We start from the raw sequence: 15,392 nt of genomic DNA on the forward strand, positions 1-15,392 counted from the left end.
AGATGGACTTCAACCCGGATAAGTGTGTGGTGATCCATTTTGGCAGATCCAATGGGATGAAGCAGCAGTATAATATGAAGGGTACCATTCTTAGCAGTGTAGAGGATCAGAAGGACCTTGGGGTCCGGGTCCATAGGACTCTTAAATCGGCCTCGCAGGTGGAGGATGCGGTCAAGAAGGCGTATGGCGTACTGGCCTTCATTAATCGAGGGATTGAGTTTAGGAGTCGGGAGATAATGCTGCAGCTTTATAGGACCCTGGTTAGACCCCACTTGGAGTACTGCGCGCAGTTCTGGTCACCTCATTACAGGAAAGATGTTGAAGCCATTGAAAGGGTGCAGAGGAGATTTACAAGGATGTTGCCTGGATTGGGGGGCATGCCTTATGAGGATAGGTTGAGGGAGCTTGGTCTCTTCTCCCGGGAGAGACGAAGGATGAGAGGTGACCTGATAGAGGTTTACAAGATGTTGAGAGGTCTGGATAGGGTAGACTCTCAGAGGCTATTTCCAAGGGCTGAAATGGTTGCTACGAGAGGACACAGGTTTAAGGTGCTGGGGGGTAGGTACAGAGGAGATGTCAGGGGTAAGTTTTTCACTCAGAGGGTGGTGGGTGAGTGGAATCGGCTGACGTCGGTGGTGGTGGAGGCAAACTCGTTGGGGTCTTTTAAGAGACTTCTGGATGAATACATGGGATTTAATGGGATTGAGGGCTATAGATAGGCCTAGAGGTGGGGATGTGATCGGCGCAACTTGTGGGCCGAAGGGCCTGTTTGTGCTGTGGCTTTCTATGTTCTATGTTCTATGACGAGATGGAGTACCGGAAAGAGACAGAGAATCTGGTGAACTGGTGTGATGACAATAATCTCTCCCTCAATGTCAACAAAATGAAGGAAATAGTCAGCGACTTCAGGAAACGTAATGGAGGACATGTCCCTGTTTACATCAATAGAGACGAAGTAGAAATGGTCGAGAACTTTAAGTGTTTAGGTGTCCAGATCACCAACAACCTGTCCTGGTCCCTCCATGCCGACACTATAGTTAAGAAACTCACCAACGCCTCTACTTTCTCAGAAGACTAAGGAAATTTGGCATGTCCACTATGACCCTTACCAACGTTTATAGATGCGCCATAGAAAGCATTCTTTCTGGATGTATCATTGCCTGTTATGGCTCCTGCTCTGTCCAAGACCGCAATAAATTACGAAGGGTCATGAACAAAGCCCAGTCCATCACGCAAATCAGCCTCCCATCCATTGATACTGTCTACACTTCCCATTACCTCAGAAAGCAGCCAGCATAATTAAGGACCCCACTCATCCCAGACATACTCTCTTGCACCTTCTCCCATTAGGAAGAAGACACAAGAGCCCGAGGACACGTACCAACCGACTCAAGAACAGCTTCTTCCCTGCTGCCATCAGACTTTTGAATGGACCTACCTCGTATTAAGTTGATCTTTCTCCACACCCTCGCTAAGACTGTACCACATTCATAGACTCCCTACAGTGCAGAAAGAGGCCATTCAGCCCATCGAGTCTGTACCGACAATAATCCCACCCAGGCCCTATCCCCATAACCCCACACATCTACTCTGCTAATCCCTCTAACCTACACATCCCGGGACACTAAGGGGCAATTTAGCATGGCCAATCAACCTAACCTGCACATCTTTGGACTGTGGGGGGAAACCGGAGCACCCGGAGGAAACCCACACAGACACGGGGAGAACGTGCAAACTCCACACAGACAGTGACCCAAACCGGGAATCGAACCCAGGTCCCTGGAGCTTTGAGACAGCAGTGCTAACCACTGTGCCACCGTGCCGCCTATTCTGCACTCTCTCCTTTCCTTCTCTATGTATGATATGCTTTGCCTGTATAGCATGCAAGAAACAATACTTTTCAGTGTATACCTATACATGTGACAATAATAAATCAAATCAAATCAAGATTTTAAAGTTTCTGATCAATGCCTGCCAAGCAATCTCAGCACCAGGCCCATTGTGCTGCAGTGCCATTGATTTCAAAGATATTTGTCATAGAGTCATAGAGGTTTACAGCATGGAAACAGGCCCTTTGGCCCAACTAGTCCATGCCGCCCTTTTTATTAACCACTAAGCTAGTCCCAATTGCTTGCATTTGGTCCCTATCCCTCTATACCCATCTTACCCATGTAACTGACTAAACGCTTTTTAAAAGACAAAATTGTACCCGCCTCTACTATTGCCTCTGGCAGTTTGTTCCAGACACTCACCACCCTCTGTGTGAAACAATTGTCCCTTTGGACCATTTTGTATCTCTCCCCTCTCACCTTAAGCCTATGCTTTCTAGTTTTAGACTCCCCTACCTTTGGGAAAAAATGTTAACTATCTAACTTCTTGACAGAAGCCAGAGGGTGGTTGTAGAGAGTTGTTTTTCAAACTGGAGGCCTGTGACCAGTGGTGTGCCTCAGGGTTCAACCACTGTTATTTGTCATTTATATTAATGATTTGGATGAGAATATAGGGGGCATGGTTAGTAAGTTTGCAGATGACACTAAGATTAGTGGCATAGTGGACAGTGAAGAAAGTTATCTCCAATTGCAACAGGATCTTGATCAATTGGGCCAGTGGGCTGACGAATGGCAGATGGAATTTAATTTAGACAAATGCGAGGTGATGCATTTTGGTAGATTGAAACAGAGCAGGACTTACTCAGTTAATGGTAGGGCATTGGGGAGAGTTACAGAACAAAGAGATCTAGGGCTACATATTCATAGCTCCTTGAAAGCGGAGTCACAGATGGTGAAGAAGGCATTCAGCATGCTTGGTTTCATTGGTCAGAACTTTGAATACAGGAGTTGGAACTTCTTGTCGAAGTTGTACAAGACATTGGTAAGGCCACACTTGGAATACTGTGTGCAATTCTGGTCACCCTATTATAGAAAGGATATTATTAAACTAGAAAGAGTGCAGAAAAGATTTACTAGGATGCTACCATGACTTGATGGATTGAGTTATAAGGAGAGGCTGGATAGACTGGGCCTTTTTTCTCTAGAGCGTAGGAGGCTGAAGGGTGATCTTATAGAGGTCCGTAAAATAATGAGGGGCACAGATCAGCGAGATAGTCAATATCTTTTCCCAAAGGTAGAGGAGTCTAAAACGAGAGGGCATAGGTTTAAGGTGAGAGGGGAGAGATACAAAAGTGTCCAGAGGGGCAATCTTTTCACACAGAGGGTGGTGAGTGTCTGGAACAAGCTGCCAGAGGTAGTAGTAGAGGCAGGTACAATTTTGTCTTTTAAAAAGCATTTAGATAGTTACATGGGTACGATGGGTATAGAGGGATATGGGCCAAATGCGGGCAATTGGGATTAGCTTAGGGGTTTTTTTAAAAATGGGCGGCATGGACAAGTTGGGCTGAAGGGCCTATTTCCATGCTGTAAACCTCCATGACTCTATGACTCTATAACGGATCTATGCCCCTCATTAGTTTATAGACCTCTATAATATCACCCCTAAACCTCCTGCACTTAAGTCCAAGTCTATCCAGCCTCTCCTTATAACTCAAACCATCAAGTCCTGGTAGCATTCTAGTAAATCTTTACTGCATTCTTTCTAGTTTAATAATATCCTTTCTATAATAGGATGACCAGAACTGTACACAGTATTCCAAGTGTGGCCTTACCAATGTCTTGTACAACTTCAATAAGACGTCCCAACTCCTGTATTCAATGTTCTGACCAATGAAACAAAGCATGCTGAATGCCTTCTTCACCACTCTGTCCACCTGTAACTCCACTTTCAAGGAGCTATGAACCTGTAGCAGGGGCCTTTAGAAGCAGGAGACATGACTGAAATCAGTGTTGTGTAATGGATGATGCTGTACTGTATCCTCATTTGGCTTACCGCTGCCACCTCATGTGTCAGGTTGGTGCTACATGAAGACAGATGAAAGGAGCGCAAGCAGGATGCACACCAGGGCGGATGGTAAAGATGTCCAACAATGTGTAGATGCTGAGTTCAAGCTGTGGAACAATGAAGACACTACCCACAGGGGAGATGAAGATGTGTGTAGGAAAGCAAGATGTGAATGGTGTCCCTTGAGCTGGCGATGAATGGGCTGCCTGTGAATGTGTGAGTTGGAAGTTGGGGGTTTGGGGGGGCGGGAGTGCAGTGTTTGAGTGTGTGTGTGTGTATTGGCTGTCTGCACAGCCCAGAATTTCTCACCAGCTAATCCAGCACTCCATGGAATAACGATCTGAAGGGTGCCCCACATCCTCACACTGATGGGGCCAGTCTGCAAAAAACTGTAGTTGGGAATATTGACATCAGACCTCTTTACATCACTGGCGGGGGATAGGAACATAGAAACATAGAAAAACTACAGCACAAAACAGGCCCTTCGGCCCCACAAGTTGTGCCAAACATATCCCTACCTTTTAGGCCTACCTATAACCCTCCATCCTATTAAGTCCCATGTACTCATCCAGGAGTCTCTTAAAAGACCCCATTGAGTTTGCCTCCACCACCACTGACGGCAGCCGATTCCAATCGCCCACCACCCTCTGTGTGAAAAACTTCCCCCTAACATTTCCCCTGTACCTACCCCCAGCACCTTAAACCTGTGTCCTCTTGTAGCAGCCATTTCCACCCTGGGTAAAAGCCTCTGAGAGTCCACCCAATCTATGCCTCTCAACACCTTATATACCTCTATTAGGTCTCCTCTCATCCTACGTCTCTCCAAGGAGAAAAGACCGAGCTCCCTCAGCCTATCCTCATAAGACATGCCACTCAATCCAGGCAACATCCTTATAAATCTCCTCTGCACCCTTTCAATCTTTTCCACATCCTTCCTGTAATGAGGCAACCAGAACTGAGCACAGTACTCCAAGTGGGGTCTGATGAGGGTCTTATATAGGTGCATCATTATCCGCAGATTCCTAAACTCAATCCCTCGATTGATAAAGGCCAGCACACCATATGCCTTCTTAACCACCTCCTCCACCTGTGCGGCCAATTTTAGAGTCCTATGGACCTGGACCCCAAGGTCCTTCTGATCCTCTACAGTACTAAGAGTCTTTCCCTTAATATTGTACTCCTTCATCCCATTTGACCTGCCAAAATCGACACTACGCATTTATCTGGGTTGAAGTCCATCTGCCACTTCTCGGCCCAGTCTTGCATCCTATCTATGTCCCTCTGTAACTTCTGACATCCCTCTAGACTATCCACAACCCCACCAACCTTCGTGTCATCGGCAAACTTACCAACCCATCCCTCCACTTCCTCATCCAGGTCATTTATGAAAATAACAAACAGCAAGGGTCCCAGAACAGATCCCTGGGGCACACCACTGGTGACCGACCTCCATTTAGAAAAAGACCCATCTATACACACTCTCTGCCTCCTTTGGGCAAGCCAGTTCTGGATCCACAGGGCAGCAGCCCCTTGGATCCCATGCCCTCTCACTTTTTCTGGAAGCCTTGCATGGGGGACCTTATCGAACGCCTTGCTAAAATCCATATAAACCACATCTACCGCTTTTCCTTCGTCAATGTGTTTAGTCACATTTTCGAAGAACTCCACCAGGCTTGTAAGGCACGATCTGCCTTTGACAAAGCCATGCTGAGTATTCTTGAGCATACTAAACCTCTCTAAATGCTCATAAATCCTGTCCCTCAGGATCTTCTCCATCAGCTTACCTACCACTGAGGTTAGACTAATTTCCTGGGCTATCCCTATTCCCCTTCTTGAAAATAGGAACCACATTCGCAATCGTCCAATCCTCCGGCACCTCTCCCGTCTCCATCAACGACGCAAAGATCATCGCCAGAGGCTCTGCAATCTCTTCCCTCGTCTCCCACAGTAACCTGGGGTACATCCCATCCGGACCCGGCGACTTATCTATCTTGATGCCATTCAAAGATTCCAGCACAACTTCTTTCTTTAAGTCCACATACTCAATCTTTTCAGTCCACCGCAAGCCCGCAGTACATCCACCCAGGTCCTTCTGCACTGTGAAAACCGAGGCAAAATACTCATTGAGCACCTCTGCCATTTCTACTGGTTCTGTACAGACATTCCCGCCTTCACCTTTTATAGGCCCTATTGCTTCACGTCTCATCCTTTTACTCTTCACATATTTATAGAACGCCTTAGGGTTTACCTTAATCCTACCTGCTAAGGCCTTCTCGTGACCCCTTCTGGCTCTCCTAATTTCCTTCTTTAGTCCCTTCCTACAAGCCGTATACTCTTCTAAATCCCTATCTTCGCCAAGGTCTCTGAACCTCTTGTATGCTTTCCTTTTCTTCTCGACTAGGTCCCGCACAGCTTTCATGCACCACGGTTCCTTTAACCTACCAACTCCTCCCTGTCTGCTCGGAACGTTGTCCTGTAGAACTCTAGACAGACATTCCTTGAAAAACTGCCACCTCTCTTCAGTACATTTCCCTGAGAATACCTCCTTCCAATTTACTCCTCTAATTTGCTGCCTTATGTCTTCATATTTCCCCTTACTCCATATAAACGCTTTCCTAGCTTGCCTGATCCTCTCTTTTTCCAATGCAAGCATAAAGGAGATAGAGTTATGATCGCTATCCCCAAGATGCTCTCCCACTGAGAGATCTGACATCTGTTCAGGTTCATTGGTCAGTATCAGATCAAGTACAGCCTCTCCTCTTGTAGGCTTGTCCACATGCTGTGTCAGGAACCCCTCCTGAACACACCTATCGAACTCCTCCCCATCCAATCCCCTTACCCTCGGGATATTCCAATCTATGTTTGGGAAATTAAAGTCTCCCATCACAACAACTCTGCTATTATTGCAACTCTCCAGGATCTGTTTCCCTATCTGCTCCTCCACCTCCCTGTTATTATTGGGCGGCCGATAGAAAACTCCCAGCAAAGTGATCGACCCCCTCCCACTCTGAACTTCCACCCACAGAGACTCTGTGGACAATCCCTCCACAGCATACACCTTCTCTACAGCTGTGACACTATCCCTGATCAACAGTGCCACTCCACCCCCTCTCTTGCCTCCCTCCCTGTCCTTCCTGAAACATCTGAATCCCAGCACCTGGAGTATCCAGTCCTGTCCCTGAGACATCCAAGTCTCCATAATGGCCACCACATCACACTTCCAGGCATCGTGTGGGGGATCAGGAATCAAGATCTTGCCAGTGAGATTCTCATTTCCAAGTCTGCAATATTTTGCACCCGCGTTTGCTGCGAGTGCAAATGGCTACATGTGTGAGAGAGAGGGAAAGAGTGCGTATCAGAGAGTGTGTGCATATTTGTGTGAGTGATAGTGTGTGAGCAAGAGTCTATCCGAGAGTGCGTGCCTTTATGTGTGTTAAATTGTGTGTGTGTGAGGGAAGAATCTGCGTGAGAGAGAGGGGGAGAAAGCGTGTGCTCGTGCATGAGAGTGTATGTGTGTGTGAAAGTCTATGGGCTTGATATTACCAGTCGTTCAACAATGCTGCTGCTGCTTCTTATTGTCACCCATTCTCACCTTCAATATCAGAAAAGCAATAACTCAGCCATGCTGCTGCTGCTGCAGTTTCATTAGTGAAACTTGGCTACAGGAGGGGCAGGACTGGCAGCTCAATGTTCCAGGGTTCCAATGTTTCAGGTGGGATAGAGGCAGAGGGATAAAAGGTGGGGGAGGTGGCATTGTTGGTCAGGGAAAATGTTACAGCAGAATGGCTTGTCTCCAGAGGCCCTATGGGTGGAGCTGAGAAACAAGAAAGGTATGACCACATTAATGGGGTTGTATTATAGACCACCCAATAGTCAGCGAGAATTGGAGGAGCAAATCTGGAGAGAGATAGCTGACAACTGCAAGAAACACAAAGATGTGATAGTAGGGGATTTTAATTTTCCACATATAGATTGGGACTCACATACTGTTAAAGGTTTAGACGGGGTAGAGTTTGTAAAATGTGTTCAGGAGAATTTTCTACATCAGTATATAGAGGTGCCAACTAGAGAGGATGCGATATTGGATCTCCTATTGGGAAATGAGTTAGGGCAGGTGATGGATGTGAGTGCGAGGGAACACTTTGGAGCCAGTGGTCATAATGCCATTAGTTTCAACCTGATCATGGATAAGGATAGATCTGGTCCTCGGGTTGAGGTTCTGAACTGGAAAAAGGCCAAATTTGATGAAATGAGAAGGGATCTGGGAAGTGTGGATTGGCACAGGCTGTTCTCTGGTAAGGATGTAAATGGAAAGTGGGAGGCCTTCAAAGGAGAAATTTTGAGAGTGCAGAGTTTGTATGTTCCTGTCAGGATTAAAGGCACAGTAAATAGGAATAAGAAACCTTGGTTCTCGAGGGAGATTGTAACACTGATTAAGAGGAAGAGAGAGTTGTATGAAATGTACAGGCAGCAAGGAACAGATCAGATGCTCGAGGAGTATGAAGAAGGGAAAGGGTTAATGTTTTTTTTGTATTCAATGCATTTTGTACCTAAAAGGTTGAACTTTGTACCTGGAATGTATCACAAACATAACCCTTCCTTATGGCTGGTCTTCCCTTTGTTTATATTGCTCCTGGTAGTAGTATAAGCCATTTGTTCTTGGTTTCATCTTTTTACTTTTAGTATAAGCCATTTGTTCATGGTTCCCTCGCTTGTTTATATCATTCTGATAAAACAGACAGTTAAATATAGATGTTAGGTGGTAAGTCTTTCTTTCCCGTAGGCTTGTGTATGATTTAAACAAAGGAAGCAGCTACCAAATGGTAGAGTGCGAGAATGGCCGTTTGAAGGAGGACTCCCACTGGGACAGCTGCACTCGTACTCAGTCACTTCAAAGGAAAAGCTGCGGGAAGAGCAGGGGACCAGAGGTGGCACCTTGGCTTCGACTACCAGGAGAATTGTGCTTTATGACCCAAGGATATCAGATAGTCTCTAACCATGATCCAGACACTATCAGAAGCTGTTAAAGGAACTATAATTTATGATCAAGGACTGTTAACTGGACTTTGCTTTATGACTTGTATTGGGAACCCTGATGTATAAAGGTCCACACTTCTTGTGTTCAGAGAGAACTTTGGCTTCCGCTTTCAAGGGGTCAAGTTCTCCCATAAGCTTGTGAGAATAAAGCCTGACTGTATTTTGACTCATACCAGCCTCAAGAGGTATATTTACCGACTTCAGAATATAAAAAGTGCAAGAAGCTACTTAAGAGGGAAATCAGGAGGGGTAAAAGAAGACATGAGGTTGCTTTGGCAGACAGAGTGAAGGAAAATCCAAAGAGCTTCTATAGGTATGTTAGGAGCAAAAGGATAGTGAGGGATAAAATTGGTCTTCTTGAAGACCAGAGTGGTAGACTTTAACGCAGACAAGTGTGAGATATTGCACTTTGGAAGGACAAACCAAAGTAGAACGTACAGGGTAAATGGTAGGACTCTGAAGAGTGCAGTTGAACAGAGGGATCTGGGAATACAGATACAGAATTCCTTATATGTGACGTCACAGGTGGATAGGGTCGTAAAGAGTGCCTTTGGTACATTGGCCTTTATAAATCGGAGTATCAAGTATAAAAATTGGAGTGTTATGGTAAGGTTATATAATGTGGAGATGCCGGCGTTGGACTGGGGTAAACACAGTAAGAAGTTTAACAACACCAGGTTAAAGTCCAACAGGTTTATTTGGTAGCAAAAGCCACACAAGCTTTCGAGGCTCTGAGCCCCTTCTTCAGGTGAGTGGGAATTCTGTTCACAAACAGAACTTATAAGACACAGACTCAATTTACATGAATAATGGTTGGAATGCGAATACTTACAACTAATCCAGTCTTTAAGAAACAAAACAATGGGAGTGGAGAGAGCATCAAGACAGGCTAAAAAGATGTGTATTGTCTCCAGACAAGACAGCCAGTGAAACTCTGCAGGTCCACGCAACTGTGGGAGTTACAAATAGTGTGACATAAATTCTGATTCTAGGATCGCATGATAAAGACTCAGGAGGAAAAAAGCAGAAATATTTATGTGAAAACCGCACCGACCTCCTCAGAAGACAAACACGGGACACAGTGGACAGAGTACCCTTCGTTGTCCAGTACTTCCCCGGAGCGGAGAAGCTACGGCATCTCCTCCGGAGCCTTCAACATGTCATTGATGAAGACGAACATCTCGCCAAGGCCATCCCCACACCCCCACTTCTTGCCTTCAAACAACCGCACAACCTCAAACAGACCATTGTCCGCAGCAAACTACCCAGCCTTCAGGAGAACAGTGACCAAGACACCACACAACCCTGCCACAGCAACCTCTGCAAGACGTGCCGGATCATCGACACAGATGCCATCATCTCACGTGAGAACACCATCCACCAGGTACACGGTACATACTCTTGCAACTCGGCCAACGTTGTCTACCTGATACGCTGCAAGAAAGGATGTCCCGAGGCATGGTACATTGGGGAAACTATGCAGACGCTGCGACAACGGATGAATGAACACCGCTCGACAATCACCAGGCAAGACTGTTCTCTTCCTGTTGGGGAGCACTTCAGCGGTCACGGGCATTCGGCCTCTGATATTCGGGTAAGCGTTCTCCAAGGCGGCCTTCGCGACACACGACAGCGCAGAGTCGCGGAGCAGAAACTGATAGCCAGGTTCCGCACACACAAGGACGGCCTCAACCGGGATATTGGGTTTATGTCACACTATTTCACATAAATATTTCTGCTTTTTTCCTCCTGAGTCTTTATCATGCGATCCTAGAATCAGAATTTATGTCACACTATTTGTAACTCCCACAGTTGCGTGGACCTGCAGAGTTTCACTGGCTGTCTTGTCTGGAGACAATACACATCTTTTTAGCCTGTCTTGATGCTCTCTCCACTCCCATTGTTTTGTTTCTTAAAGACTGGATTAGTTGTAAGTATTCGCATTCCAACCATTATTCATGTAAATTGAGTCTGTGTCTTATAAGTTCTGTTTGTGAACAGAATTCCCACTCACCTGAAGAAGGGGCTCAGAGCCTCGAAAGCTTGTGTGGCTTTTGCTACCAAATAAACCTGTTGGACTTTAACCTGGTGTTGTTAAACTTCTTACAAGGTTATATAAGGCATTGGTGAGGCCGAATTTAGAATATTGTGCACAGTTTTGGTCACCTAGTTACAGGAAGGATGTAAATAAAGTTGAAAGAATGCAGAAAAGGTTCACAAGGATGTTGCCGGGACTTGAGAAGCTGAGTTACAGAGAGAGATTGAATAGTTTGGGACTATATTCCCTGGAGCGTCGAAGAATGAGGGGAGATTTGATAGAGGTGTATAAGATTTTGATGGGTATAGATAGAGTGAATGCAAGCAGGCTTTTTCCACTGAGGCGCGGGGAGAAAAAAACCAGAGGGCATGGGTTAAGGGTGAAAGGACAAAAGTTTAAAGGGAATATTAGGGGGGGCTTCTTCACACAGAGAGTGGTGGGAGTGTGGAATGAGCTGCCGGATAAAGTGGTAAATGTGGGGTCACTTTTAACATTTAAGAAAAACTTGGACATGTTCATGGATGAGAGGGGTGTGGAGGGATATGGTCCAAGTGCAGGTCAGTGGGACTAGGCAAAAAATGGTTCGGCACAGACAAGAAAGGCCAAAAGGCCTGTTTCTGAGCTGTAATTTTCTGTGGTTCTATGGTTCTAAGTCAGAGAATTTGGCGCCAGCCAAATCTCTGTTCACTGCAGCAGGATGGGAAAATCCCCTTGGTGTGAATAGCCATACCATTCTGGCTTGTGTATGTGTGTGCGTAAGTCTGTGTTTTGTGTACTTGTGTTAGAGGGTTTGAATGTATTTGTGTGAGTATCTGTGTGTAGAAGTCTTTGTGTTTGTTGCATGCATCTGTGTGTGTGTGTGTGTGTGTGTGTAGAGAATCAAGGTGACTATGGGGTGCTTTTACGTGAGAGTGAGCACATCGAAACTTGCAATGAGTCTGAAATACATACCATGCTTTCCTCATTCTCCCTTCCCAAAAACCTTTACACAGGGCATTTTGGGAAAGGAGGAACACCAAAGCTAAAGGCAACCTGCCTCTGATCCCTACTTTTGTACAAATTCCACTGAGGCCAACTCGGAGAGGGTGCTACAGAAGTGAATGCAAGGTCCATGTTGGCTAAATGAAGGTGAAATGGCAAATAAAACATTTTATTGGTGAACTCTGCTGTTTGGCACATTTTAATGGATATTTTTTATTCACTACTTTTATTGAAATGTATTGCTTTGACATTGATTCTTCAGAAATTCATGCTTAATGTTTAGATTTGATTTGATTTATTGCCACATATATTAGCATACAGTGAAAAGTATTGTTTCTTGCGTGCTATGCAGACAAAGCATACTATTCATAGAGAAGGAAAGGAGAGAGTGCAGAATGTAGTGTTACAGTCATAGCTAGGGTGTAGAGAAAGATCAACTTAATGCAAGGTAGGTCCATTCAAAAGCCTGATGGCAGCAGGGAAGAAGCTGTTCTTGAGTCGGTTGGTATGTGACTTCAGACTTTTATATCTTTTTCCCAATGGAAGAAGGTGGAAGAGAGAAGTCTGGGGTGCGTGGGGTCCTTAATTATGCTGGCTGCTTGCCGAGGCAGCAGGAAGTGTAGACAGAGTCAATGGAAGGGAGGCTGGTTTGCGCGATGGATTGGGCTACATTCACGACTTTTTGTAGTTTCTTGCAGTCTTGGGCAGAGCAGGAGCCTAACCAAGCTGTGATACAACCAGAAAGAATGCTTTTTATGATGCATCTGTAAAAGTTCGTGAGAGTCGTAGCTGACATGCCAAATTTCCTTAGTCTTCTTAGTCTAATGTTGTATGAAATATTAGTGAAATTTGATCATCAGTCCCCAAGATGCTTGGACAAGCCATTTGTACAGCTGTACAGCATACAGCATATTGTGGTACAGTACCTGTATACGACAGGCAGGGGTAGCCTCAGAGCAATGCAAGGCGGGTATTGAAAATTTCAAAAGAAGGAATTCTAATTTAAGAACAAAAGGAATCACCTGGCAGACAAAATCGGTGAACATTTCAAAATTGAACAGGTCTGTTATTGCAACACTGTACTAAGAAATTTGAACACATCCAGATTAATCTCTCCATTTGGGTTGCACTTTGGTTGCAATCATTCCAGGAAAGGTGCTTAAAAAAGAGAGAATTAAATGTCCTTGGTCAGGATTAATGGAAGGAATCTACTTCCAGAAACTTTGACACCATCTCCCTGTTAAAATTTGTCAAGGTCTCTGTTCCAGAATGGCTGCTGTCTTCTTGGGGAAAGAGAGAGGGAAAAGAAAACATTGATAAGCAATGGGCAATGGGTGTGCAAAGACTTTAGGGCAGGTAAACGAATATGCGAACAAGGAAGCCATGAAAGGCTGGACTTTACTGTAACAAGAAAGCTATAGTGAGGAGGCTGGGCATATAAATAACTGACACATTACAGGGACAGGTAGGAGACAAAAATAAATGTCAATTGATAATCATTACCCTTACGAAACCAATCAGAATCTGATCACTCACCACCCAAACCAATCGAGGACCGGTCATGCACTGTCCATCCCAATTAGTGTTTAGGAACGCCGCTGATCTTGCACACGAGCTGTGTCCAAGAAAGAATTAAAAAGCACCAGCTCTCAGCTGCTAGCCACATACTGAATTTGAAACTGAAGATGAGAACCTGTTTTCCAGCTAGAATGCAGAAGATGACCGAGAGAGTGAAGACCGAGTGTGTCTTTGTGCCCCAGGCTGAATAGGGAAGCAGGAACCACACTGAGTGAGCAAAGACACCGCCTAACTTTGTTAAGTATCACTTTGTTGTTACTTAATAAACATTTCCTGAGTTACATCACTAGATTGTATCCTATTTCCTGAATGATTAAAGTTTCAATGGAAGAAATTAATATTGTGTTGAGTGCAAACTGGATTTAGAGGTTCAACACCCTAAAAAAGCTTATACTGCTAAACACAATCTATAACTCAAAACCCCAACTAGTTTGTCCTTTTTTCAAAACTTTCATCCCCACAGCAACCTCAGCCAGAGTCTTAACTTCTCAAAAGTCTAACAACCTCATCATAGACAGGGATTCTAATTATCCCTCTTTCTAGAAATCTCTCATTTTACTTTGCATTTCTAGGAATATCTCAATATAAGCTTTTTGTCAAGTATAGAGTTCATCATATCATCACCATCAAGAGAGAATCTAATTATCTCCCCATGACATCACTGAATCTTCAATCATCAACATTCTGTAATTTACATAGAAAATAGAAGCCATTCAGCCCTTCAAGCCTGCTCCACCATCCATTTTGATCATGGCTGATCATCAAATTTAATATCCTGATTCCGCGTTCCTCCCTCATCTCTTGATCCCTTTAGCCCCAAGAGCCATATCTAATTTTTTCTTGAAATCACACAGTGTTTTGGCCTCAAATACATTCTGTGGTGTTGATTCCACAGATTCGCCACTCTTTGGGTGAAGAAATTTCTCCTCATCTCAATTCTAAAAGACTTATGCCTTATCCCCAAACTATGACCCCTAGTTCTGAATTCCTCCACCATTAGGAACATTCTTTCTGAACCTACCCTGTCTAACCCTGTTAGAATTTTATAAGTTTCTGTTCAATGCCCTTTCACTCTTCTAAACTCCAATGAATACGATCCTAACCGACTCAGTCTCTCCTCATATGACAGTCCTGCCATCCCAGGCATCAGCCTGGTAAACCTTCATTGTACTCCTTCTATAGCAAGGACATCCTTCCTCAGATAAGGACTGCAAATAATACTCCAGGTGTGGCCTCACCAATGCTCTGTACAATTGCAGTAAAACATCCCTATCCCTATACTCAAATCCTCTTACTATGAAGACCAACATACCATTTGCCATCTTTATTACCTCTGTACCTGTGCGCTTACTTTCAGCGACCAGACCAGAAACTTAACTAGATCAGTCTTAAATATAATGTGGCTACAAGTGTATCATTTTGCAAATTTATCAATGTTCTCCTGTTATTTGATGCAGTCCTCCTCAGTATTGACTGTCTCCATATTATGGATGGTCAAGCAATGCATCTCTCTGTGATTAGTCACATGATGTGCTGTGCATCACTAAAAGCATTCGCAAGGTTCTATCTCTGTTCTATCTTAGACTGTGATGAAACAACAGCTATCTCAGTAAACTCTGACTTGGTTAAGTAATCCACAGTATGGCTACCTACTCTTTTTCTCTTTGCTGTAGAAGAGGCTAAAGCCCCAAAATGTAACAGTAAGGGACAAAACTGGTGATGAAAAGTCTTTAACAAGATCATCAAGAAAGACCAGTTTTAAACAAAACTGGTAATGAGAAGACAGTCAGAAGAAATAATTCATCTATACCTTGAGTCAAGAGTCGATTTTCAGGGGCCACCATATCATCGATCAAAAGTGTGG

General features: G+C 44.6%; 1 protein-coding gene across 2 annotated transcripts in view; it reads right to left on the bottom strand.

Annotated features, from left to right (window-relative positions):
- LOC144496008 (putative G-protein coupled receptor 141) overlaps positions 1–15,392 on the bottom strand; it is a 47,958-nt gene that overhangs the window by 21,981 nt on the left and 10,585 nt on the right. Inside the window, exon 2 of one of the 2 annotated variants that reach the window (XM_078216963.1) lies at positions 13,487–13,711. The exons of the other annotated variant lie outside the window; for it this stretch is intronic. The gene's annotated coding sequence lies outside the window, so the exon portion shown is untranslated. The remainder of the gene's footprint in view (positions 1–13,486; positions 13,712–15,392) is intronic. 2 annotated transcript variants of the gene reach the window in all.

This window comes from Mustelus asterias, chromosome 7 (genome assembly GCF_964213995.1).
Source record: "Mustelus asterias chromosome 7, sMusAst1.hap1.1, whole genome shotgun sequence".
Taxonomy (NCBI): Eukaryota; Metazoa; Chordata; class Chondrichthyes; order Carcharhiniformes; family Triakidae; genus Mustelus; species Mustelus asterias.